Source organism: Pseudophryne corroboree, chromosome 3 (assembly GCF_028390025.1).
Source record: "Pseudophryne corroboree isolate aPseCor3 chromosome 3, aPseCor3.hap2, whole genome shotgun sequence".
NCBI lineage: Eukaryota > Metazoa > Chordata > Amphibia > Anura > Myobatrachidae > Pseudophryne > Pseudophryne corroboree.
The window spans coordinates 174,691,775-174,718,545 of NC_086446.1; the positions used below are offsets into that span (position 1 = coordinate 174,691,775).

The following is a 26,771-nucleotide window of genomic DNA, read 5'->3' on the forward strand; positions in this document are numbered from 1 at the left end:
GAGGGACAGCTCTGTCAGCATCTGTGTACAGGAACTGCAGGCAGGAAAATGGCGCTGAACGCTGCTGGGTCCGCTCTGAGGAGCCCCTTGAAGATGGCGTGTCTTCCCGCACAAATTCTTTATACTAGCCTGAGGATTCCATCGCAAAGCGGGGGATTTCGTCCCGTGAGAGTCTGAGTACGGAGGATTCTGACGCTAGCCTGGGGATTCATTCTCCGGTTAGCGTCTGTGACCAGTGTAGGGTATTAAGTCGCTGGCTCAGGACGCTCCTCATAGCGCCAACACTGTGTACCGCTGAGCCTTCCCAGAGCGCAGCCTCTCAAAGCTGCGCTCCAACCCTTGTGCCGCCATATCTTGCCATCTTCTGATCTTCTGGCTCTGTAAGGGGGTGGCGGCATGCTGCCGGGTTGAGCGATCCCCTGTGGCAGGGAACGTTTGATCCCATCAGGAGCTCAGTGTCCTGTCAGCGGAGATAGTGGCTCAGACCCCGCAGGGCGGACACTACTCCCCCCCTAAGTCCCTCGAAGCAGGGAGGCTGTTGCCAGCAGCCTCCCTGTAAAATAATAAACTCTAAAATAAACTTTTACTAAAGAAGCTCTGGAGAGCTCCCCTAGCTGTTACCGGCTCCTCTGGGAACATTTACTAAACTGAGTCTGGTAGGAGGGGCATAGAGGGAGGAGTCAGCCCACACTCTCAAACTCTTAAAGTGCCAATGGCTCCTAGTGGACCCGTCTAGACTCCATGCTACTAATGTGGACCCCAGCATCTTCAATGACGTAAGATACATTTTATCTATCTATCTATCTATCTATCTATCTATCTATCTATCTATCTATCTATCTATCTATCTATCTATCTCCTAGCAGGGTCGAGTACTGCAGTTTATACTCTATAAGGAAATGGCAGATTGCCTACTGTTCAAGCTTAGAAAGCTATTTTGAAACTCAAATCGTCATGAAGCCCAGGAGACTTAGAAGTATTTCCAGAATATTTTAATATTAACCATGTTAGTTTAAAGCCTCACATTTTGGATAGAGCACACATATTATGTGGTGTTCTAAAGCAAATGGCTAACACATAGTCAGTGATGTTATTTTTAAGCTACACATCATAACTAAAAGACCATTCCATGAAAATATTCAGCAAATTTCAATTTGAAGGTATTACAAGTTCTTTACATCTGCAAACTAGAGATGAGCGGGTTCGGTTCCTCGGAAACCGAACCCGCCCGAACTTCAGGGTTTTTTACACGGGGCCGAGCAGGCTCGGATCCTCCCGCCTTGCTCGGTTAACCCGAGCGCGCCCGAACGTCATCATCACGCTGTCGGATTCTCGCGAGGCTCGGATTCTATATAAGGAGCCGCGCGTCGCCGCCATTTTTCACACGTGCATTGAGATTCATAGGGAGAGGACGTGGCTGGCGTCCTCTCCGTTTATAGAGATTCGAGAAGAGAGTGAGACAGTCTCACTAGAGAGAGACACAGTAGTAATTTTGGGGAGCATTAGGAGGAGTACTACTACTACTAGTACTTGCTGAAGTGAAGTGATAGATAGTGTGACTGTATTGTATTATCTGACTTGTGGGGGAGACACTGACAGTGGGGAGCAGTTAGAGTCTGAGAGCAGGACTCAGGACTCAGGAGTACATACTACATATAACGTACAGTGCACACTTTTGCTGCCAGAGTGCCACACCAGTATAATATATATTGTGATTGTATGCTTAGGAGTACTACTTGCAAGTTGCTGATAGTGTGACCAGTGACCTGACCACCAGTTTAATAATCACCACCAGTTTAATTAATATATATATATATATATATATATATATAAAATTGTATATAATTAATATATATATAATATTATAATTGTATACCACCTACCCGTGTTTTTTTTTTTCTTTCTTCTTTATACATACTACTATAGTAGCTTACTGTAGCAGTCTGCGGTGCTGCTGAGCTGACAGTGTCCAGCAGGTCCGTCATCAGTCATTACATAATAAATATATATCTACCTGTCCGGCTGCAGTACTAGTGATATTATATATACATATATATATTGATTTCATATCATTATCATCCAGTCTATATTAGCAGCAGACACAGTACGTTAGTCCACGGCTGTAGCTACCTCTGTGTCGGCACTCGGCAGTCCATCCATAATTGTATACCACCTACCCGTGGTTTTTTTTTTCTTTCTTCTTGATACATACTACTATAGTAGGTTACTGTAGCAGTCTGCGGTGCTGCTGAGCTGACAGTGTCCAGCAGGTCCGTTATCAGTCATCATTACCTAATAAATATATATCTACCTGTCCGGCTGCAGTACTAGTGATATTATATATACATATATATATTGATTTCATATCATTATCATCCAGTCTATATTAGCAGCAGACACAGTACGGTAGTCCACGGCTGTAGCTACCTCTGTGTCGGCACTCGGCAGTCCATCCATAATTGTATACCACCTACCCGTGGTTTTTTTTTTTTATCTTTCTTCTTGATACATACTACTATAGTAGCTTACTGTAGCAGTCTGCGGTGCTGCTGAGCTGACAGTGTCCAGCAGGTCCGTCATCAGTCATCATTACCTAATAAATATATATCTACCTGTCCGGCTGCAGTACTAGTGATATTATATATACATATATATATTGATTTCATATCATTATCATCTAGTCTATATTAGCAGCAGACACAGTACGGTAGTCCACGGCTGTAGCTACCTCTGTGTCGGCACTCGGCAGTCCATCCATAATTGTATACCACCTACCCGTGGTTTTTTTTTTTCTTTCTTCTTGATACATACTACTATAGTAGCTTACTGTAGCAGTCTGCGGTGCTGCTGAGCTGACAGTGTCCAGCAGGTCCGTCATCAGTCATCATTACCTAATAAATATATATCTACCTGTCCGGCTGCAGTACTAGTGATATTATATATACATATATATATTGAATTCATATCATTATCATCCAGTCTATATTAGCAGCAGACACAGTACGGTAGTCCACGGCTGTAGCTACCTCTGTGTTGGCACTCGGCAGTCCATCCATAATTGTATACCACCTACCCGTGGTTTTTTTTTTTATTTCTTCTTGATACATACTACTATAGTAGCTTACTGTAGCAGTCTGCGGTGCTGCTGAGCTGACAGTGTCCAGCAGGTCCGTCATCAGTCATCATTACCTAATAAATATATATCTACCTGTCCGGCTGCAGTACTAGTGATATTATATATACATATATATATTGATTTCATATCATTATCATCCTGTCTATATTAGCAGCAGACACAGTACGGTAGTCCACGGCTGTAGCTACCTCTGTGTCGGCACTCGGCAGTCCATCCATAAGTATACTAGTATCCATCCATCTCCATTGTTTACCTGAGGTGCCTTTTAGTTGTGCCTATTAAAATATGGAGAACAAAAATGTTGAGGTTCCAAAATTAGGGAAAGATCAAGATCCACTTCCACCTCGTGCTGAAGCTGCTGCCACTAGTCATGGCCGAGACGATGAAATGCCAGCAACGTCGTCTGCCAAGGCCGATGCCCAATGTCATAGTACAGAGCATGTCAAATCCAAAACACCAAATATCAGTAAAAAAAGGACTCCAAAACCTAAAATAAAATTGTCGGAGGAGAAGCGTAAACTTGCCAATATGCCATTTACCACACGGAGTGGCAAGGAACGGCTGAGGCCCTGGCCTATGTTCATGGCTAGTGGTTCAGCTTCACATGAGGATGGAAGCACTCAGCCTCTCGCTAGAAAAATGAAAAGACTCAAGCTGGCAAAAGCAGTAGCACCGCAAAGAACTGTGCGTTCTTCGAAATCCCAAATCCACAAGGAGAGTCCGACTCCAATTGTGTCGGTTGCGATGCCTGACCTTCCCAACACTGGACGTGAAGAGCATGCGCCTTCCACCATTTGCACGCCCCCTACAAGTGCTGGAAGGAGCACCCGCAGTCCAGTTCCTGATAGTCAGATTGAAGATGTCAGTGTTGAAGTACACCAGGATGAGGAGGATATGGGTGTTGCTGCGCTGGGGAGAAAATTGACCAGGAGGATTCTGATGGTGAGGTGGTTTGTTTAAGTCAGGCACCCGGGGAGACACCTGTTGTCCGTGGGAGGAATATGGCCACTGACATGCCTGGTGAAAATACCAAAAAAATCAGCTCTTCGGTGTGGAAGTATTTCAACAGAAATGCGGACAACAGGTGTCAAGCCGTGTGTTGCCTTTGTCAAGCTGTAATAAGTAGGGGTAAGGACGTTAACCACCTCGGAACATCCTCCCTTATACGTCACCTGCAGCGCATTCATAATAAGTCAGTGATAAGTTCAAAAACTTTGGGTGACAGCGGAAGTAGTCCACTGACCAGTAAATACCTTCCTCTTGTAACCAAGCTCACGCAAACCACCCCACCAACTCCCTCAGTGTCAATTTCCTCCTTCCCCAGGAATGCCAATAGTCCTGCAGGCCATGTCACTGGCAATTCTGACGATTCCTCTCCTGCCTGGGATTCCTCCGATGCATCCTTGCGTGTAACGCCTACTGCTGCTGGCGCTGCTGTTGTTGCTGCTGGGAGTCGATGGTCATCCCAGAGGGGAAGTCGTAAGACCACTTTTACTACTTCCACCAAGCAATTGACTGTCCAACAGTCCTTTGCGAGGAAGATGAAATATCACAGCAGTCATCCTACTGCAAAGCGGATAACTGAGGCCTTGGCATCCTGGGTGGTGAGAAACGTGGTTCCGGTATCCATCATTACTGCAGAGCCAACTAGAGACTTGTTGGAGGTACTGTGTCCCCGGTACCAAATACCATCTAGGTTCCATTTCTCTAGGCAGGCGATACCGAAAATGTACACAGACCTCAGAAAAAGAGTCACCAATGTCCTAAAAAATGCAGCTGTACCCAATGTCCACTTAACCACGGACATGTGGACAAGTGGAGCAGGGCAGGGTTAGGACTATATGACTGTGACAGCCCACTGGATAGATGTATGGACTCCCGCCGCAAGAACAGCAGCGGCGGCACCAGTAGCAGCATCTCGCAAACGCCAACTCTTTCCTAGGCAGGCTACGCTTTGTATCACCGGTTTCCAGAATACGCACACAGCTGAAAACCTCTTACGGCAACTGAGGAAGATCATCGCGGAATGGCTTACCCCAATTGGACTCTCCTGTGGATTTGTGGCATCGGACAACGCCAGCAATATTGTGTGTGCATTAAATATGGGCAAATTCCAGCACGTCCCATGTTTTGCACATACCTTGAATTTGGTGGTGCAGAATTTTTTAAAAAACGACAGGGGCGTGCAAGAGATGCTGTCGGTGGCCAGAAGAATTGCGGGACACTTTCGGCGTACAGGCACAACGTACAGAAGACTGGAGCACCACCAAAAACAACTGAACCTGCCCTGCCATCATCTGAAGCAAGAAGTGGGTACGAGGTGGAATTCAACCCTCTATATGCTTCAGAGGTTGGAGGAGCAGCAAAAGGCCATTCAAGCCTATACAATTGAGCACGATATAGGAGGTGGAATGCACCTGTCTCAAGCGCAGTGGAGAATGATTTCAACGTTGTGCAAGGTTCTGCTGCCCTTTGAACTTGCCACACGTGAAGTCAGTTCAGACACTGCCAGCCTGAGTCAGGTCATTCCCCTCATCAGGCTTTTGCAGAAGAAGCTGGAGACATTGAAGGAGGAGCTAACACGGAGCGATTCCGCTAGGCATGTGGGACTTGTGGATGGAGCCCTTAATTCGCTTAACAAGGATTCACGGGTGGTCAATCTGTTGAAATCAGAGCACTACATTTTGGCCACCGTGCTCGATCCTAGATTTAAAGCCTACCTTGGATCTCTCTTTCCGGCAGACACAAGTCTGCTGGGGTTGAAAGACCTGCTGGTGAGAAAATTGTCAAGTCAAGCGGAACGCGACCTGTCAACATCTCCTCCTTCACATTCTCCCGCAACTGGGGGTGCGAGGAAAAGGCTCAGAATTCCGAGCCCACCCGCTGGCGGTGATGCAGGGCAGTCTGGAGCGACTGCTGATGCTGACATCTGGTCCGGACTGAAGGACCTGACAACGATTACGGACATGTCGTCTACTGTCACTGCATATGATTCTCTCACCATTGAAAGAATGGTGGAGGATTATATGAGTGACCGCATCCAAGTAGGCACGTCACACAGTCCGTACTTATACTGGCAGGAAAAAGAGGCAATTTGGAGGCCCTTGCACAAACTGGCTTTATTCTACCTAAGTTGCCCTCCCACAAGTGTGTACTCCGAAAGAGTGTTTAGTGCCGCCGCTCACCTTGTCAGCAATCGGCGTACGAGGTTACATCCAGAAAATGTGGAGAAGATGATGTTCATTAAAATGAATTATAATCAATTCCTCCGTGGAGACATTGACCAGCAGCAATTGCCTCCACAAAGTACACAGGGAGCTGAGATGGTGGATTCCAGTAGGGACGAATTGATAATCTGTGAGGAGGGGGATGTACACGGTGATATATCGGAGGATGATGATGAGGTGGACATCTTGCCTCTGTAGAGCCAGTTTGTGCAAGGAGAGATTAATTGCTTCTTTTTTGGTGGGGGTCCAAACCATCCCGTCATTTCAGTCACAGTCGTGTGGCAGACCCTGTCACTGAAATGATGGGTTGGTTAAAGTGTGCATGTCCTGTTTATACAACATAAGGGTGGGTGGGAGGGCCCAAGGACAATTCCATCTTGCACCTCTTTTTTCTTTAATTTTTCTTTGCGTCATGTGCTGTTTGTGGAGTGTTTTTTGGAAGGGCCATCCTGCGTGACACTGCAGTGCCACTCCTAGATGGGCCCGGTGTTTGTGTCGGCCACTAGGGTCGCTTATCTTACTCACACAGCTACCTCATTGAGCCTCTTTTTTTCTTTGCGTCATGTGCTGTTTGGGGAGTGTTTTTTGGAAGGGCCATCCTGCGTGACACTGCAGTGCCACTCCTAGATGGGCCCGGTGTTTGTGTCGGCCACTAGGGTCGCTTATCTTACTCACACAGCTACCTCATTGCGCCTCTTTTTTTCTTTGCGTCATGTGCTGTTTGGGGAGTGTTTTTTGGAAGGGCCATCCTGCGTGACACTGCAGTGCCACTCCTAGATGGGCCCGGTGTTTGTGTCGGCCACTAGGGTCGCTTATCTTACTCACACAGCTACCTCATTGCGCCTCTTTTTTTCTTTGCGTCATGTGCTGTTTGTGGAGTGTCTTTTGGAAGGGCCATCCTGCGTGACACTGCAGTGCCACTCCTAGATGGGCCCGGTGTTTGTGTCGGCCACTAGGGTCGCTTATCTTACTCACACAGCTACCTCATTGCGCCTCTTTTTTTCTTTGCGTCATGTGCTGTTTGGGGAGTGTTTTTTGGAAGGGCCATCCTGCGTGACACTGCAGTGCCACTCCTAGATGGGCCCGGTGTTTGTGTCGGCCACTAGGGTCGCTTATCTTACTCACACAGCTACCTCATTGCGCCTCTTTTTTTCTTTGCGTCATGTGCTGTTTGGGGAGTGTTTTTTGGAAGGGCCATCCTGCGTGACACTGCAGTGCTACTCCTAGATGGGCCAGGTGTTTGTGTCGGCCACTAGGGTCGCTTAGCTTAGTCATCCAGCGACCTCGGTGCAAATTTTAGGACTAAAAATAATATTGTGAGGTGTGAGGTATTCAGAATAGACTGAAAATGAGTGGAAATTATGGTTTTTGAGGTTAATAATACTTTGGGATCAAAATGACCCCCAAATTCTATGATTTAAGCTGTTTTTTAGGTTTTTTGGAAAAAAAAACCCGAATCCAAAACACACCCGAATCCGACAAAAAAAATTCGGTGAGGTTTTGCCAAAACGCGGTCGAACCCAAAACACGGCCGCGGAACCGAACCCAAAACCAAAACACAAAACCCGAAAAATTTCCGGCGCTCATCTCTACTGCAAACATGTGTAGAGCGGGACACAGACATATATATGCCCAAAAAACACCATATTATTTGCAGGTTTTCAACAGGAGATGATTATCACAGTTACCATTGCTTGACGTTTTTGTGTGTGTGTGTGCACTTTAGAAAAAAAGACGTTTCTTGTACATGGGATGCTCTAAATTAAATAAATGGTTAAACATATGGCTCTAAATGGTATATAAATATATGTGACGTATGCCTGGTGTATACCATGTGCATATGCTTCTACTGGCAAACTGTGACTGGTATATATCAACTAAAATGTGTACAGCCAGTAAGGGGGACAGGAGGAAACACATATCGATGGCCCTGTCATGACAGGGGGCTCCATGATGGTAACATTTTAAGTATTGGGGGCATCGATGGTGTAATGGTTAGCATTACTGCATCACAGCAATTAAGTCATGGGTTCACTTCACACCATGGCCCTAGCTGTGTGGAGTTTATTCTCCTGATGCTCCTGTGGGTTTCCTCCACAATCCAAAAATATACCTGTAGGTTTATTGGCTCCTGACAAAAAATTAACCCTAGTGTGTATGTGTGTACATGGCAGGGACGTGCAGTCAGGGGAGGCAGGGGAGACAGTGCCTCCCCTGTCATTAATGAATAAAATAATACAAAGTAGATACTTATGACACATATTCTGTGTCATAAGTATCTGCTTTTGGCTGTGTATTATTTTAATAGATTTTGCCCTATGAAAAACCGTTTTAAATTAGTTTAAGAGGCACCGTTCTCGGTGCCTCCCGCTGTCAGTATGAAAGGGCTGGAAGCAGGGGGCGGGGCCAAGCACTTGACAGCGATAGCCCGTTAACAAAAGTAGCGGAAGCGGCACCTAACAGAGGTGCCGCTTTGACAGGGGGCGTGCTCTCAGTCCTTCCCCTGTCACTGGGGAAGATGTTATTGGGCAGTGGGCAGGAAGGGCCGGTCCGATCAGTCCTCCAGGACCTGGCCCAGGCTGCCGCTGCTTACGGCGCGGGCACAACATTTAAGAGGGCAGCAACAACTTACCCTGCCGCAGTAAGTATAGGCGTGCGCACGGGGGTGCCTGGTGCGCTCAGGCACCCCCCTCTCACACACCTGCTATGGTGCTGGCAATAATTAATGTGTCCCCCCCTCCGCACCCCCGCACGGCGCACGGACTGCTCGAGTCCATCCTCAGCCACCACGCTCCCCCTGGCGTCCCGTCCCTGGTGTGAGGCAGCTATAGCAGAGGAGAGCTGCTTGTGAGAGTCATGAGCAGGAGGAGCCGGCGGAGCAGGAGGACACACGGCGGGAGCTCTACTTGGCCATCTCGATCCGCTTACCAGTCCTGGCGGCTCCTGTGTATGGCCGCTGCCAGTCCAGGGAGGGAGCGACGGCAGCCGGGACTCGGGAGCTGCAGGAAGCAGGTGACATTAATATATAACTCAACTGCCGGCTTTTTACTAGCACTGCTCCCATCCTGCCCTCCCTCCCCCCCCCCCCCCACTCAACACCACTGCTCCCATCCTGCCCTGCACCACTGCTCCAATGCTGCCCCCCCAGCTCTGCACCAATGTCCCCATCCTGCCCCCCCAGCTCTGCACCAATGTTCCCATCCTGCCCCCCCCCCCCCCAGATATGCACCAATGTCCCCATCCTGCCCCCCCAGCTCTGCACCAATGTTCCCATCCTGGCCCCCCAGCTCTGCACCAATGTCCCCATCCTGCCCCCCCCCCCCCCAGCTCTGCACCAATGTACCCATCCTGCCCCCCCAGCTCTGCACCAATGTCCCCATCCTGCCCCCCCAGCTCTGCACCAATGTCTCCATCCTGCCCCCCCAGCTCTGCACCAATGTCCCCATCCTGCCCCCCCCAGCTCTGCACCAATGTCCCCATCCTGCCCCCCCAGCTCTGCACCAATGTCCCCATCCTGCCCCCCCAGCTCGGCACCAATGTTCCCATCCTGCCCCCCCAGCTCTGCACCAATGTTCCCATCCTGCCCCCTCAGCTCTGCACCAATGTTCCCATCCTGCCCCCCCTGCCCTGCACCAATGCTTCCATCCTGCCTCCCTGCCCTGCACCAATGCTTCCATTCTGCCCCCCATGCCCTGCACCAATGCTTCCATCCTGCCCCCCCTGCTTCTCACCACTACTCCCATCCTGCACCCCCTCTTCCACGCCACTACTCCCATCCTACCCTTCCTGTCCCGCTCCACTGCTCCCATTCTGCCGCCCTGTCCTGCACGGGATCCGGCCTCTAAGTCGATAGTAACTAGGTCAACAATGTCTAGGTCGACCACTATTGGTCGACAGTAACTAGGTCGACAAGGTGTCTAGGTCGACAGGTCAAAAGGTCGACATGAGTTTTTCACAATTTTTTTCTTTTTTTGAACCTTTTCATACTTAACGATCCACGTGGACTACGATTGGAACGGTAATCTGTGTCGAGCGAAGCGAGGCATCTTGCCCGAAGCATGGCGAGCGAAGCGAGCCATGTGAGGGGACACGGTACACTAATTGGGGTTCCCAGTCACGCTACGAAGAAAACGACACCAAAAAAACACAAAAAATTAATGTCGACATTTTGACCTGTCGATTTAGAACATGTCGACCTAAATACCCTGTCGACCTAGACATTGTCGACCTAGTTACTGTCGACCTTCCATACCACACCCGCCCTGCACTACTACTCCTCTTAACCTGTCCCGTACCATTACTGCTCCTATCGTGCCCCGCACCACTACTCCTCCTATCGTGCCCCGCACCACTACTCCTCCTATCGTGCCCCGCACCACTACTCCTCCTATCGTGCCCCGCACCACTACTCCTATCGTTCTCCGCACCACTACTCCTCCTATCGTGCCCCGCACCACTACTCCTCCTAACGTGCCCCGCACCACTACTCCTCCTATCGTGCCCCGCACCACTACTCCTCCTAGCGTGCCCCGCACCACTACTCCTCCTAGCGTGCCCCGCACCACTACTCCTCCTATCGTTCTCCACACCACTACTCCTCCTATCGTGCCCGGCACCACTACTCCTCCTATCGTGGCCCGCACCACTACTCCTCCTAGCGTGCGCCGCACCACTACTCCTCCTATCGCGCCCCGCACCACTACTCCTCCTATCGTGCCCCTCACCACTACTCCTCCTATCGTGCCCCTCACCACTACTCCTCCTATCGTGCCCCACACCACTACTCATCCTATCGTGCCCCGCACCACTACTCCTCCTATCGTGCCCCGCACCACTACTCCTATCGTTCTCCGCACCACTACTCCTCCTATCGTGCCCACACCACTACTCCTCCTATCGTGCCCACACCACTACTCCTCCTATCGTGCCCCGGACCACTACTCCTCCTATCCTGCCCCCTTGCCCCACACTACTCCTCCTCCTCCTATCTTACCCCCCTGAGCCACATTACTATTCCTCCTATCCTGCCCCCTTCTCTGCACTACTCCTCCTATCCTGCCCCATTGCTCCACACTACTCCTCCTACTCAGCACTACTCCTCCTCCTCCTCCTAAACTGCCCCTTTGCCCCACACTAATGTTCCTCCTATCTTACCCCCCTGCTCTGCATTACTCCTCCTATCCTGCCCCCTGCTCTGCACTACTCCTCCTATCCTGTCCTCGTGCTCTGCACTACTATTCCCATCCTGCCCCCTGATCCACACTACTCCTCCGCCTCAATGTACTGTGCGATGTGACCCAGTGATGTCACACCACACGAACGGCCACCCACCTGCCTGTGTTCTTTTCCTGTGCCCACAAACTCCACTGATGAGGAGGAGGTGGAGCAGCTGCATACAGCGTTCCTGTCAGTGGGAGTGAGCTATAAACTACTGCAGCCTGCAGGGAATGGGGGGGGGGGGGGGGGAGTGGGGTGCAGGGGGGATATAATATAACTTGTAATAAATTATTAATAATACAGTGAAGGGAGTGGAGAATGAAGGGAGGAGGAGGCTGAAAGACACAGAGTGAATGGGGTGGGGCAGGTTGAGAGACAGTGAAGGGTGGGAGACTCAGAGGCACAGAGTGAAGGGGGAAGGATGAAAGACAAAGGGGGTAATTCCAAGTTGATCGCAGCAGGAAATTTTTTAGCAGTTGGGCAAAACCATGGCCCTCATTCCGAGTTGTTCGCTCGGTATTTTTCATCGCATCGCAGTGAAAATCCGCTTAGTACGCATGCGCAATGTTCGCACTGCGACTGCGCCAAGTAACTTTACTATGATGAAAGTATTTTTACTCACGGCTTTTTCTTCGCTCCGGCGATCGTAATGTGATTGACAGGAAATGGGTGTTACTGGGCGGAAACACGGCGTTTCAGGGGCGTGTGGCTGAAAACGCTACCGTTTCCGGAAAAAACGCAGGAGTGGCCGGAGAAACGGTGGGAGTGCCTGGGCGAACGCTGGGTGTGTTTGTGACGTCAACCAGGAACGACAAGCACTGAAATGATCGCACAGGCAGAGTAAGTCTGGAGCTACTCTGAAACTGCTAAGTAGTTAGTAATCGCAATATTGCGAATACATCGGTCGCAATTTTAAGAAGCTAAGATTCACTCCCAGTAGGCGGCGGCTTAGCGTGTGTAACTCTGCTAAATTCGCCTTGCGACCGATCAACTCGGAATGAGGGCCCATGTGCACTGCAGGTGGGGCAGATATAACATGTGCAGAGAGAGTAAGATTTGCGTGTGTTATTTTGTTTCTGTGCAGGGTAAATACTGGCTGCTTAATTTTTACACTGCAATTTAGATTGCAGATTGAACTCACCACACCCAAATCTAACTCTCTCTGCACATGTTACATCTGCCCCCCCCTGCACTGCACATGGTTTTGCCCAACTGCTAAAACATTTCCTGCTGCGATCAACTTGGAATTACCTCCAAAGTGAGGGGTATTGCGAGAGATTCAGATGGTAGATGATGGTGTGGCTGAGAGACGATGCAGGGCGGAGATGATGTGGCTTAGAGATGTAGGGAAGGGATGATGGTGTGGCTGAGAGACGCAAGGGGCAGGAGGTGAACCTTTGTTGTATGATGATCACATTGGTTATATTCCTACACAGGCATCTTCCGGATCATGTGATCTCTTACATGAACAATGACTACCGACTGAAGACGCAGTCTAACCAAGAAGAATACATTTCTTCAGAGGTTCCCCGTTATGAGAAACCACCAAATAGGTAAGGTGCATATTGAATAGAAAAGAATGCCAATAGGCAGTGCTAGACACACCCGATAGGCGGTGCTAGACATGACCAGGTACTAGAAGCGCCTATACGACTGTGCACCCCCTAATAAAATGTGCTGCGCACGCCTATGGCAGTAAGTCATTCTGCCTAGCACCTGCCTCAGAAATGGTCTCTGACAGACTCAGAGACCCCTGTGTTCCCCCGTCCACATTTCCCCATGTGTCTCCCGCTGTCCCTGCAGCCGGCTGGGTCAGGTCACATGGTGTCTGCCGGCACTGTCAGCAGTGGGTTAGAGAGTTGTTTGCTACTTGTCTATGAATCACCTGTGTCCCTGCACCCTACCTGGATCCTCCCTGTACACTGCATCACCAGCAGGTGTCCAAGTGAGCGCTGGTCAGGGTCCCAGGTGAGCAGGGAGTGCCATGGAGGGGAGGAAAACGGATCCATGAGAGGATTCTCTGGCAGTGGGGATCACTACAGGCGCTGGAGCCCCAGGAGGCAGCAACTGCAAACCTCTCCTGCTTGGCCTCGCCGTCAGCGTGAGAAAGGCTCTCTGTGAGGGGGCATGTCTACAACCACAGTTGTGGTATGGGTCATCAGTGGGACTCAGTGAACATTATGACTGCAGTGCCTCACCAGCCACAGACATCACCGCACGCCACTGGTACATGGGGTAGGGAATAGGATAGGGAATATAAATGGTTCCCTCCACTGGGGCAGGGACTAAGTATTCTCTGTAAAGCACTGCGGAATATGTGTAAGAGAATGGCTGAGGATCAAAATTGATCATGGAGACCATAATTCAGTACTTTAAGACAGATACTGCAAATGCTCCTAACGCTTTATCAACTTTAGGGTTTCCTTCTTATGTTCAAGCCTACATGAGGCATAATATCTGCTTTATATGCAGGATGCATCAAGCATCGCATCAGTAGCGGATCTTGCCACGGGCAAGCAGGACTTTTGCCCGGGGCGCCGCCTTCCGGAGGGCGCCGGCGCCATCCGGAGGGCGCCGCACCATGGCAAGATCCGCTGCTGCTGTGGTGCCCCCGCTGCCGCTGCCCACTGTCCCGCTGTCCTGTGAAGGGAAACTAGATGCTACGCGTCTAGTTTCCCTTCGTGGGCTGCCCGCTGTGAAGGGAAACTAGACGCTACGCGTCTAGTTTCCCTTCCTGGAGAGGACCTTAACTGTAATGATGTGCAGTGCGCGTTGACGTCATCGCGCACCGCACAGCAAAGGTCCTCTCCACGAAGGGAACTAGACGCTTAGCGTCTAGTTTTCCTTCGTGGAGATGACCTTTGCTGTGCGGTTTGCGATTACATCATCGCGCACCGCACATCCTACTACAGTACAGGGGGCGTAACTGACCACGCCCCCTGTATGAAGCCACGCCCCCTAATGCCGCCCGAGGCGCAAGAAGCCCCGGAACCGGCCCTGCATCGCATATATCCCGCCACTCATCAAATGTTTATTAATGCCATATGCATGAATATTTTAGCAAAGGGCAGCATTTTTAGCATTGCTGCATCCTGCCCTATGTCTGAACCTTTGACCATGATGCCCAGAAAAACAACTCGCAAGATAAGATTTTGTTAGAAATTTATGAAATTGCTTCTGAATATTTTCTGAAGAAATCCTGAAACTATGGGAGTAATTCAGATCTGATCGCTGCTGTTTTTGCACAGCTGGCGATTAGGTCCTAACTGCGCATTCACCACAATGCACACACGCGTCAGACAACAACAATGGGTATCGCCGGTCAGCAACGGGATGGTGCAAAAAATCTGATCGAATGGGTGTTCGCAAGATGATTGACAAGAAGAGGCTGTTTGTGGGTGTCAACTGAGCGCTTACAGGGAGTGTCCAGAAAAACTCAGGCGTGCCCAAGCGTTTTCAGGGAGTGTGTCTGATGTCAGCTATGGCCTGATCAGCCTCTTCTGATCGCACTGTAGGAGTAAGTCCTGGGCTGCTCACAGACTGCACAAAGTGGATTTCCGCAGCTCGGTGCGATCGCACACTTGAACAGCAAATTTACACTCCCCCTGGAGGCAGCGAATATCTGATCGCAGTACAGCAAAATTAGCAGCCCAGCGATCAGATCTGAATTTACCCCCTATATCTCTTTCTTCTAACTGGGATGCACATGAAGAAGTCAGAACAAGTTTCTTAATTCAAGCTATTTTCATCAGGGCCATAACTAGACTTTTTGGTGCCCTGTGCTAGAAAGAAAATTGGCACCCATGCCCCCCGTTTTTCCAATAGGAACCTAAGGCGCATGCCCTCGTGGGAAAGGGGCAGGACACAATTGATTCCCATGCTACTTTGCCCCTTCTCACATACATATATATATATATATATATATATATATATACATATATATATATATATATATATATATATATTGCAAGAACTGCAAACATCACTAGAAGAAATGTTTAGGGTGCTAAATCCGATGTAATTTCATAAGCAACACTTCATCCTCACTTGCAGCAATGCTTTGTAAGTAGAAGGAGGATCAGCACACCAATTTGATTCAATATTAAAAATAAACAATTTATTCCACCATTATAAAGTGCTTCCAATGGTGCTCAAGCCAATTGATACATTACATATCCATGATAGCAGCATGTGTTAGCATGTTACCGCTGATGGAGACATTCCTCAGGTACCACTGACAGCTGTTTCGGCGCTGGCGCACCTTTCTCAAAGGATGTACAAACCACAATGGCCAATAGAGCATTTAAATAGTCAAAAAACATGTCCCTCACCTGCAGTATAATTGAGTTCTCCACCCCTCGGTCACTCCGTGTTCCCCGGCCGTTCCCACCATCATCACCTGCCGTGGCGTCATCGTCTCCACAATGACGTCAGCAAAACGGAACCAGTATGCAGGGAGACACCGGGTGCCGGAAGTCAGTGGTCGGACATCATGGTAACCATGACAACCTATAGACACAACAGCGCTGTAAAATTAACATGTATAAACACAGTCAGATTCACTTGTTAGACCAAAAAAATATGCACAGACCCAAATATTCACATCTCCACCAATTGTAGTATACTGTATATATTATATGGGTTAATACGTAAACGAGTATTGTAACCATCAAGTGAAACCACTGTTCCAAAATACATATTCACAACCAAAAACCAATGTTAATAATAAATAAATACAGACAAAGAACAACAACAAAACAACATACATATAGGATCTGGAAGTAAGGTAATTAATTAGCATTGTGTACACATATCACTGTACCTGGGTCACATCAGGTTAATCACAAAAATACTGATATGTTGAATTCTTCATTTAGACCCAATGGGTTCTTTGTTTTTAAATCATATATCCACTGACATTCACGTTTAAGCAAAATTTTATGTCTATCGCCTCCTCTTTGTAATGGGGGAATATAGTCGATAGGCACGAAGCAGAGATCTTTTATAGTATGTCCAGGAGGGAAAGTCCAGGAGGGAAACATTCTCCATATGGCGAGAAGCAATAGGACACGAGGACATGCACTGAAACTGGGGGGGGGGGGGGGGGGGGGGGGGTCGGTCAGGAGAAATATAAGGAAAAATGACTTCACAGAAAGGGTAGTGGACAAGTGGAATAGCCTCCCATCAGAGGTGGTAGAGGCTGAGACAGTAGAGCAATCTAAACATGCATGGGATAGACATAAGGATAAGAAATAAGGATCAAATACGTTTTCAGATAAAAATATGGTTTAAAAAAAAGTTTTTACCCATCCTTTCCAATGATTGTTTTTATATATATATATATATATATATATATATATATATATATATATATAATGATTTTATTCTAACTTTAATAAACACTGTTTTTATACCTTGGGTGTATTTGTATATAGCGTCACGATAATCTATCCCCTGTTCATATCCTTGATAAAAACATCTATTAAATGAGAGCGCTTCCCAAAAAAACTATATATATATATATATATAATTATTATTATCCTTTATTTGTATGGCGCCACAAGGGTTCCGCAGCGCCCAATTACAGAATACATAAACAAATAATCAAACAGGAAAACAGCAACTTACAGTTGATGACAGTATAGGACAAGTACAGGGTAAATAAACAGTTACATCAGCAGATGACACTGGAATAAGTATCAGGTGGCAGAAGACTGCTGGATGTGGTGCAGTTGAGGATTATTAAAGTAAGAAAGGATAAGCACATGAGGGAAGAGGGCCCTGCTCGTGAGAGCTTACATTCTAAAGTATATATATACACCCCTATCTTCGATAAGTGAGTCTAATGCTGTTAGATATTCCCCAGATATTCCCTAGGGTGTGGTTCTGTCTCTTTAAATGAGTGGAATAGAAAGTCAGTGTAGGGACTGAACAATAGGGAAGGGTGTGAAGTGCCTGGTCAATTTAACAAATTATTGTAATATTTTGGAACTAACATTCCCTGAATTCAGATGAATTACAGTTTGGAGTATAATTAGGATTAAAGTTAGTGTGTGTGTGTGTGTGTGTGTGTGTGTGTGTGTGTGTGTGTGTGTGTGTGTGTGTGTGTGTGTGTGTGTGTGTGTGTGTGTGTGTGTGTGTGTGTGTATATCTATACATATATTTATTTATATATATGTGAGTGTGTGAGTGTGTGTGTGTTATATACACACAAATTTAAAACACTGCAAGAGAATGAATTTAGACACAAATTCTCTTTAAAAAACATTCATGCACTTAACTTGGAAGCACGGTGTTATTCAGTTACAATACCCTTATTAACACATTTCAATATACTCCCATACTCAGGATTCAAACTCATAACCTGTTGCATTCCTGTCAAATACCTAACTCATTGAGCTATTTGAGCCTGCATAAAAACTATGTAAGGTCACATACAGTAGTTCAATGAATAGAGTGTCTGACTGCAATGCCACAGGCGATGGGTTCGAGTTGCGGGTACTGTATGTCAGTATCTTGAAATTTAATAATGGACAGTGTGACTAAATAAATAAAGAGCTCTCAAGTTAAGTTGAACATGAATGTTTTATCGGTATTAGCGATGGAAGGGGGTGGGGGAAGGAGACATGGGCTGTCAAATAGGAGGGAAGCAACAAGTGAAAGTAATTAAAACAGATAATTGACAAGTGTCGCCAACAGCGCCCCCTACCATGCAGCGGCCTTGATTTTCATTATAAAAGTAACGGCCCTGACTTTCATTATAAAAATAAAACTGACTTCTGAGCATTCCTACTTAGCATTCAAACACACACAGCATCGTTAAAATACCGCTAGTCGGGATCCCGCCAGTACAATGCCGCTGCCAGAATACTGTCGACACAGGCTATTCTTCATCTGTGGGTGTCCACGACACCCATAGAGGTAAACCGCAGCATGGCGAGCGCAGTGCGCCCTCAAGGGTCTTTTTAGCGCTCGCCCCGCTGCCGGCATTCTGGTGGACGGTATCCCGCTGTTGGGATCATGATAACCGGGATCCCATCTGCCGGCATTTCATACTGAACCCACAGCATCCTCAGGATATCGTCACATATGGAAACTTCATGATACACTATCCAGTGTGCACAAAACAAAAGCAGAATTTGCATACAAAGCAATATGTTTAGCCAAAGAATCTTAGGCCAAACCTAAAGTCCAAATTCAAACTATTTGTGTGAAAGATGGGACTCCTGATCTAATAAAAAGTCTTGAAAGAAGCGCAAATCTCTTGCTTGTCATAATCATAATTCATTTAGGCCTGAAAATGTAAAAAATAACAAATTATGTTGGTCCTCTTGTAGCAGAATATCGGTCTCTCACCACATATACTATATCCAATACTATTCTTGATTCTTAAATATACTTTAGGTTACAAATAAAAACATGCCCGAAGGAGAAAGGTCATATATGAGAGATGGAAATATGATAACAAAGAGTGGGGAGATTTTCATATCAGCACACCACTAACATATAACAACCAGCAACAGCTGGCAACAACAACAGCAACAGCTGAACAGGTAACCACATAAAGAGAACCTGCAGAAAAGTCAATGCACTGAGGCGGGCGCCCAATATGGACTATGAGAAAAGGATTTAGCGGTAGGTACTTAACATCCTATTTTCTCTAGCATCCATAAGGGATATTGGGGAATCTAGTACGATAAGGACGTCCCAAAGCTTCCAGAATGGGCGGGAACGTGCAGAGACTGCTGCAGCACTGCCTGCCCAAACTGGGTATCCTCTTTGGCCAGGGTATCAAACTTGTAGAACTTAACAAAAGAGTTCTTCCCCAAACAGGTAGCCGCTAGGCAGAGTTGCAAGGCCGAGACTCCACAGGCAGCCGCCCAGGAAGAGCCCAGAGTGGGCTTTCAAAGATTTAGGAACAGGTAAGGCTGCCGACACATAGGCCTGTTGGATAGTAAGCCTAAGCCAACGAGCAATGGACTGCTTCGAAGCAGGACAACCCTTTTTCTGCGAATCATAGAGCACGAACAAGGAATCCATCTTTCTGATCCGAGCCGTTCGCCTGACATAGACATTCAAGACTCGCACAGCATCCAATGTCTCCGGAGGAGCAGAAGTGCCAGAACTTAACAGAACCACAATAGGTTGATTCAAGTGGAACGCAGAGACAACCTTCGTCAGGAACTGTGGCAAATCCGGAGCTCTGCTCCGTCCTCGTAAAAGACCAAGTATGGACTTTTACACGATAAGGCCCCCAATTCTGAGACACGCCTAGCAGAAGCCAGGGCCAGTAACTACACCATCTTCCACGTGAGGTACTTGTCTTCTGCCATCGTCAGAGGTTCAAACCAGGAGGACTGTAGAAATTCCAACACTACATTCAAGTCCCAGGGTGACGTGGGCGGCACAAAAGGAGGTTGAATGTGCAAGAAGGTCTGACCTTCTGGAAATAACGCCAATTTCTTCGGGAAGAAAATGGAGAGGGCTGAGATCTGGACCTTAATATAACCCAAACGGAAGCCCTCATCCACCCCAGCCTGCAGGAAATGTAAGAAACGTCCCAAGTGAAACTCAGCAGGCAGAAACGTGCGTTCCTCGCACCAAGATACATATCTCCTCCAGACATCATGATAGTGTTTTGACGTCACAGGCTACCTTGCCTGAACCATGGTAGCAGTAACCTTTTTGGAAAGGCTAGGATGCTCCGGTCAACCTCTATGCCGTCAAACGAAGTCGCCGTAAGTACGGGTAGATGAACGGTCCTTGTTTAAGAAGTTCTCTTTGTAGTGGTAGAGGCCGAGTGTATTCGACAGACATGTCCAGAAGATCCGCGTACCACACCCTCCGAGGCCAATCCAGGGCAATTAGAATTGCCTGGACTCCCTGATTTCTGATGCGCTTGAGCACCCTTGGGAGCAACGGAATTGGAGGAAACAGGTAAACCAGCCGGTAAGGCCAAGGCAATGTCACTGCATCTACTGCCCTCGCCTGAGGGTCCCTGGTTCGTGAGCAATACCAGTGAAGCTTCTTGTTGAGACGAGAAGCCATCATGTCTATTTGTGGGCAGCCCCACTGGTGGATGATCTGCTGGAACACCTGCTGGTGGAGACCCCACTCTCCCGGGTGTAGATCATGACGACTCAGGAAGTCCGCTTCCCAGTTGTCTACTCCCAGAATGAAGATTGCGGACATTGCTCTTGCATTTCTTTCCACCCAGAGGAGTATCTTTGACACCTCTTGCATGCAGGCTCTGCTTTTTGTCCCCACTTGCCGATTGACATACGCCACTGCTGTGGCGTTGTCCGACTGAACCTGGATCACCCGATCCTTGAGCAGAGGAGAGGCCTGAAGCAGAGCATTGTAGATCGCCCGAAGTTCCAGAATGTTGATCGGAAGAAGGCTTTCATGGGCTGACCACCTGCCCAGGGAACTGCGCCCCTTGGGTGACAGCTCCCCATCCTCTTATACTCGCATCCGTCGTGAGGAGGGTCAAATCCTGATTCCCAAAAGTCCGGCCCTCCAGTAGATTGGAGGACGGCAGCCACCAGAGGAGGGAAATCCTGGCCTGAGGCGACAGCTGTATCATTTGGTGCATCTGAAGATGTGATCCGGATCATTCACTCAGGAGATCCAGCTGATAAGTTCTTGAATGGAACCTTCCATATTGGATCGCCTCGTATGAGGTGACCATCTTCCCCAACAATCTTATCGTGTGACAGAAGTTGGATATTGCAGTCGATATGGAGCAACAAAAGCTCCCTGGATCTTGCTTTGAACAGAAGGTCGTCCAGGTAAGGGACAATATTGACTACCTGGACCCGGAGCTGGAACATCATCTCCGCCATCACCTTTGTGAACACCTTCGGACCTGTGGACAGGCCGAAGGGCAGCGCCTGGAATTGGAAATGATTGTCCAGCAGGGCAAACCGCAGGTACGCCTGATGAGGTGGGCAAATCGGAATATGGAGGCAGGCATCCTTGGTATCCAAGGAGACCATGAGTTCCTGTTCTTCCAGGCCTGCAATCACTGCTCGCAATGATTCCATCTTGAACTTGAACACCTTCAAGTAAGGATGCAAGGACTTTAGATTCAAAATGGGTCTTACCGTTTCTGTACCACAAACAGGTTGGAGTAATAACCATTGCCGAGCTGCGGTATTGGTACTGGAACAACGACGTGGGACTGGACCAACTTTAGGATGGCCTGTTGCAACGTAACCTGGATATCCTCCAAAGCTGGTAAGCTTGATTTGAAAAATTGTAGCTATTTAGCTAACCACACGTCCCTGCTATTAATAGTGAATCAGTTCATTCTATGGTGCAGTTAGAGTATGACTATTTATAATTTTTTTATTACCAGTTATTTATATAGCGCACACATATTCCGCAGCGCTTTACAGAGAATATTTGGCCATTCACATCAGTTCCTGCCCCAGTGGAGCTTACAATCTAAGTGGTCTATTTACTAAGCCTTTGACGGAGATAAAGTGGACAGAGATAAAGTCCCAGCCACTCAGCTCCCAACTGCCATGTTACAGGCTAAGTTTGAAAGATGACAGTTAGGAGCTGATTGGCTGGTACTTTGTCTCCATCCACTTTATCACCGTCCAAGGCTTAGTAAATAGACTCCTATATTCCCTACCACATGTACGAAAACACACATTCACACTATGATTAATTTTGTTGGGAGACAGTTAACCTGCCAGTATATTCTTGCTTGGATTGTGGGAGGAAACTGGAGAACTTAGAGGAAACCCACACAGGCATGGGGAGAACATACAAACTCCACACAGGGCCATGGTGGGAATCAAAACCCATGACCTCAGTGCTATAAGGTAGTAATGCTAACCGTTACACCATCTGTGCTGCCCAGGAATACTTGGTTCCAAAATGTGTTTCACAAACAAATGTGGAATGAAGTGAATATTGGCCCTCATTCCGAGTTGATCGGTCGCAAGGCGAATTTAGCAGAGTTACACACGCTAAGCCGCCGCCTACTGGGAGTGTATCTTAGCATCTTAAAATTGCGACCGATGTATTCGCAATATTGCGCTCACAAACTACTTAGCAGTTTCTGAGTAGCTCCAGACTTACTCTGCCTGTGCGATCAGTTCAGTGCTTGTCGTTCCTGGTTTGACGTCACAAACACACCCAGCGTTCGCCCAACCACTCCCCCGTTTCTCCGGCCACTCCTGCGTTTTTTCCGGAAACGGTAGCGTTTTCAGCCACACTCCCATAAAACGGCCTGTTTCCGCCCAGTAACACCCATTTCCTGTCAATCACATTACGATCGCCGGAGCGATGAAAAAGCCGTGAGTAAAAATACTATCTTCATAGCAAAGATACTTGGCGCAGTCGCAGTGCGAATATTGCGCATGCGCACTAAGCGGAATTTCACTGCGATGCGATGAAAAATACCGAGCGAACGACTCGGAATGAGGGCCCTTGAGCAGAACATTTTGATAATTACTACGCATTTGTATTCTGGTTTGTATTTTGGGATGCCATCTGCCACATCTCCTTTCCACGCTCCTCATAGAACCTCCTGTGGCCCACATTGCAGCCCAGACACACTTGGAATTTATATTGCAGACAAGTCATACAAGTTATCCCATATTGCAGACAACATAGCACTCACACTAACTTGACCTATGACCCTCTCACTAAACAACCAATTCTTACTCCCATTGGTTTAGTTGCATCTGTCAGCATCTCAGCATTTTAAGAAATTTGCCTATTTTTCTTCTGCCGACATGTCCAGCAAGCTGTGCCCCCATATAAACATACCAATACTAGTCTTTGTCCTCTCACAAATATTATCAGTGGTATTTTCAGTATGAAACCTGTTTGAAAATGAAAAATTTACACTGAGGCTGGTAACCGAGATTGTACTTTGTGCTCAGCAATGGGACTGGTACAATGTGGTAGGCTGGCAAATACATACTGTGGATGGATAGATAGATAGATAGATAGATAGATAGATAGATAGATAGATAGATAGATAGATAGATAGATAGATAGATAGATAGATAGATAGATAGATTATTGCGGTGTCTGCATTGTACACAAGAAACCTGGCTGGGGGATGTAGTTATGTGACCGGCGGTCACAATACCTCCCCCTACATCCCGACCCCTCACAATTCCAACGGTCGACATGCCGACCAACAGGGACTATTCCCACTTGTGGGAGTCCACAACACCCATAGAGTGGTAAGAGAACCTGCGGTTGCCACCGAACCTGCAGCACGGCGAGTGCAGCGAGCCTGCAAGAGGCTTGTTGCGCTTGCCACCGCCAGCATTCCGCTGCCGGGATCCTGGCATTGGTATTCTGGCACTGGGATCTGTGCAAATAAGCAGATAATATAATCCATACAAAGTGGTTGCAAATGGAAACTGTGCTATATGGCTGCCAATGGCATATATCCAATGTGTTTTCTCTATCAGATCTGTGCAATGCAGCTCGGCCTTCATTCCGAGTTGATCGCTAGCTGCTTTCGGTCGCAGCGCAGCGATCAGGCAAAAAATCGGCACTTCTGCGCATGCGTATGCGGCTCAATGCGCACGCACGACGTACTTTCACAAAAGCCGATGCAGTTTTACACAAGCTCTAGCAACGCTTTTCAGTCGCACTGCTGGCCGCAGAGTGATTGACAGAAAGTCGGTGTTTCTGGGAGGTAACTGACCGTTTTCGGAGAGTGTGTGTAAAAACTCCTGCGTATCCTGCGTGTCGCACAGGAGTGGCTGGGGAAACGGAGGCGTGGCTGGGCGAACGCAGGGCATGTTCGTGACGTCAAAACAGGAACTAAATAGTTTGAAGTGAACGCAAGCTAGGAGTAGGTCTCGAGCTACTCAGAAACTGCACAATCTTTTTTTGTAGCAGCCCTGTGAACCTTTCGTTCGCACTTCTGCTAAGCTAAGATACACTCCCAGAGGGTGGCGGCTTAGCGTTTGCACGGCTGCTAAAAGCAGCTAGCGAGCGAACAACTCGGAATGAGGGCCCTTGTGCAGTAGAATTTGTGCAGTGTGGATTATAATGTGGTCTGTACAGTGGCTGTTACTAGGGTTCATACAATGTGGTTGACAACACTGACATGAGTGCAATGTAATATACACACACATGCAAACAGAAGCTTTCGCAAATGGATAACAAATGTTAAGCTTACACATACAAATAAGCAAACTTCACACATACTGTAGATGTTGCCCTCCCACACAGTCGCAGATATCTTGATAAGCTGAGCCATTCATTTAACTGTATAAACAATTGCAATCATACAAGAATAGGCACATTACTGTACATCACAAAGAAAATGAAACCGCTTTAGGTTGTGCATATAGAAGTTTTGTGTGGTATGTTGTACTGTATCTTCATGTGGTTTGAAAAATAAAATGTAAACTCCATAGAGGTAAATGAACCCTAACACTGATAATAATAATAATATAATAATAATTTTTATTTATATAGCGCTCTTTCTCCAACAGGACTCAAGGCGCTTTACAGACATCAAAAACAGTGCACATGATACAGAGGATTTGAGTAATACAACAATAGACAAGCAACACAGACATAAAAGAAAAATCTTAAGTCCACAGAAAGCATAACGCAGGATTGGTGTAGGCATTTTGGGTAATAACTTCCAAGGGTTGTGTATTCCACCCTTATAGGTACCAAGTGCAGCAGCCGTCTTGGGCGCTAAGCGTAGGATTACCCAGGGTGGAATAGTCTACCCCTAGAAGAGATGACACAAAATGGGGGTGATTTCAGAGTCCTACAGTTTAGAGTAGGGTTCCAACAAAACCACAAGGTCCATGTATTTTTCAACCCATCCACAAGTGTACCATATGGGGCAGCCATGTTGGGCGCACTTTGAAGGTTACACTGTGGGAGGTGAGCCATACAAGGGCCAAGTTCATATATGGGAAAACTGATGCTTATGTAGTAGTATGATGTACCCTGCATGTAGGGCACAATGGAAAGGTGTGCAATCAGTGGAGGTAAACATTACAGGAAAAACACATGGGTTGGAAGTGATCAATGGAGAGAAAAAGAAAAAAAAAAAAACACAATAGCAGGTAACTAGTGGCAGAAGTAGGAGTGGGATAACATTTGATTACTCCCACTCCCTCATGTCAGGTTCTGTGTTTGTAAAATACCCAGAGCTTGGGCTGCAGGGCAGGACTGGCTAGTACTAGAGTGAATGAAACTCATTCAGTAATACCTATATGAAAATATATACGGAGAGACAATAAATCTAGGTTTAAGTGAGTGTGCTACCTGGCAGTGGGTGCAAGGAGTGCTTTATGAGAACTGGATGGATCAGCCTGTAAACACTCTATGACAGTAGTTCCCAAACTTTTTGAATCACGGCACCCTAAAGTATCAGATTTTTTTTCACAGCAAAACTAGGCTAAAAAGTTCTTATTGAGAAATTTAGAAAGAGATATTACATGAAGTAAATTGTGTCTACTGTATATGTCATCCTTAGGTTTAGTTGTGTGGTGAGGGACAACGGGATTTATTCAGGTTTGTTTGCAAACCAAAAACGCACACTAATGGGCAAACCATGTGCACTGCAGGTGGGGCAGATGTAACATGTGCAGAGAGAGTTAGATTTGAGTGGGGTGTGTTCAAACTGAAATCTAAATTGCAGTGTAAATTTAAGCAGTCACTATTTACATTCACAGAGACAATATAACCCACCCAAATCTAAATCTCTTTGCTTCTGATTGTCCACATATTTTATGATTGACAACCATCAGCACTGGTTTTGCCTGTTACATTGACCATTAATCATTTGAATTGATCCTGGATCACCAATCCAAGGCACCCCTGCAAGTGTCCTGGGGCACCCCAGGGTGCCATGGCACACAGTTTGAGAACCGCTGCTCTGTGACATGTATCTGCAATAGCAGCTGTAGGAACTTGAACAGTCAGTAGCAGCTCTGAACACAGACTGTATGTGGGGAAGCAGATTGTATGCAGGATTCTTGGTAAGCAGACAGTAACAATACACAGGTATAGCTACAGGATGCAGACAGCACACTAGTGTAGATAGAAGCGCTAATTATAACTAGAGATGAGCGGGTTCGGTTCCTCGGAATCCGAACCCCCCCGAACTTCAGCCTTTTTACACGGGTCCGAGGCAGACTCGGATCTTCCCGCCTTGCTCGGCTAACCCGAGCGCGCCC

At 47.3% G+C, this 26,771-nt stretch overlaps 1 long non-coding RNA gene across 1 annotated transcript in view; it reads right to left on the minus strand.

The window, feature by feature from the left end:
* LOC135057563 (uncharacterized) overlaps window positions 1-26,771 on the minus strand; it is a 177,031-nt gene that overhangs the window by 53,183 nt on the left and 97,077 nt on the right. The window contains exon 4 of the long non-coding RNA XR_010244204.1: window positions 15,912-16,089. This is a non-coding gene — a long non-coding RNA (uncharacterized LOC135057563). The remainder of the gene's footprint in view (window positions 1-15,911; window positions 16,090-26,771) is intronic.